Source organism: Nycticebus coucang, chromosome 4 (assembly GCF_027406575.1).
Source record: "Nycticebus coucang isolate mNycCou1 chromosome 4, mNycCou1.pri, whole genome shotgun sequence".
NCBI lineage: Eukaryota > Metazoa > Chordata > Mammalia > Primates > Lorisidae > Nycticebus > Nycticebus coucang.
In genome coordinates, this window is record NC_069783.1 from 66,566,216 (window position 1) to 66,567,617 (window position 1,402).

The window sequence follows — 1,402 nt, forward strand, 5'->3', positions numbered from 1 at the left end:
CTTTGAGGGACTTGCCCCAAGCAGATGCCCTGAAAACTCAACAGCAATCCATCCATCTGGGCTGGGTTTTCTCAAGGACACCTCCCAGAAGTATGTCTTTTAAGGCTGGGATAGTGCCCGTAAGTTTTATTCAGCTTCAGCCTTCCAGCTGAATCACCAGAGAATCCTGGGTCTGATAGAGAGACCCCAGGGGCCAGCTTCCTACTCCCTGTTTCTCTAGGGATGCTGAGGTTGACTAGGAAGGTCCTTATCCTATCTTCCCACACCCCCATCTCCTCCAACCTGACCCCAGCCCCAGAAAAATACCCTTACTTTCCACTTTCCCCTCCCAGGTCATCTTAGCCAGTGTGAAAAGATGATGCTGTCATCACAAAACGGGAGCTGGTGCCCTCTTCCTCAGCCTACAGCCATTTAGCCCACAATTAAAATGTGTGGTTTTACAAAGAGCATCAAGAGAGAAAGGAGTGCGAGAGATGCTGGGTTGCAGAGGGCAAGAGGAAGGAAATGGAGAGGTGGGAGGGCACGGGAGGGAATAAGAGCAAAGTCGAGGGAGAGAAAACAGAACAGAGGAGGGCAGCTGGCACAGGAAAAATAGAGAGAAAATGATGTCACTGTCCCCATGTCTCATCTTTCTGAGAATCAGAACAGTTTTTCATTCATAAAAAGCATGTGCTCGCTTCGGCAGCACATATACTAAAATTGGAATGATACACAGGCCTTAGCCGGGCGTTGTGGCGGGCACCTGTAATCCCAAGCTACTCGGTAGGCTGAGGCAAGAGAATCACCTAAGCCCAAGAGCTGGAGGTTGCTGTGAGCTGTGATGCCACAGCACTCTACCGAGGGCAACAAAGTGAGACTGTCTCAAAAAAAAATAAAAGAATGGCTGAATATTTAATGTAGAATGTAAATGTTTTGGCACAGTAACTGAGATAATGCCAGGAAGGCTATGTTAACCATTGTGATGAAAATGTGTCAAATGGTCTATGAAGTGAGTGTATGATGCCCCATGATCATATCAATATATACAGTTATGATTTAATAAAAAAATAAAAAATAAAATTATTTAAAAAGTCAAAAAAAAAATTGGAACGATACAGAGAAGATTAGCATGGCCCCTGCTCAAGGATGACACGCAAATTCGTGAAGCGTTCCATATTTAAAAAAGCAGAGATACCACCAACTCCTGGGCAGTCCAGGGGCCACAGGATCCTGGTCTCCAATGCAGAGACAAAGGAGACAGGGAGGGAAGAAACACCTTCCCTTGCAGTGTGGGGATGCTGCTGTGTGGGGCCAGGGCAGGGCTCCAGGGGAGGCTGAGGCCCAAGGGCAGAGGAGGTGTCCTGGACATTGACCCTCACCCAGTACAGGTGGGTCTCTGAGGGCCTAATGCCATTCCCTGGGC

General features: G+C 47.9%; 1 non-coding gene across 1 annotated transcript; it reads left to right on the forward strand.

The window, feature by feature from the left end:
* The first annotated feature begins 1,058 nt into the window (after positions 1 to 1,058).
* On the forward strand, positions 1,059 to 1,160 carry LOC128585121 (U6 spliceosomal RNA). Its single transcript, XR_008379867.1, has one exon. It is a non-coding gene; the product is annotated as a U6 spliceosomal RNA (small nuclear RNA).
* Positions 1,161 to 1,402: the final 242 nt, after the last annotated feature.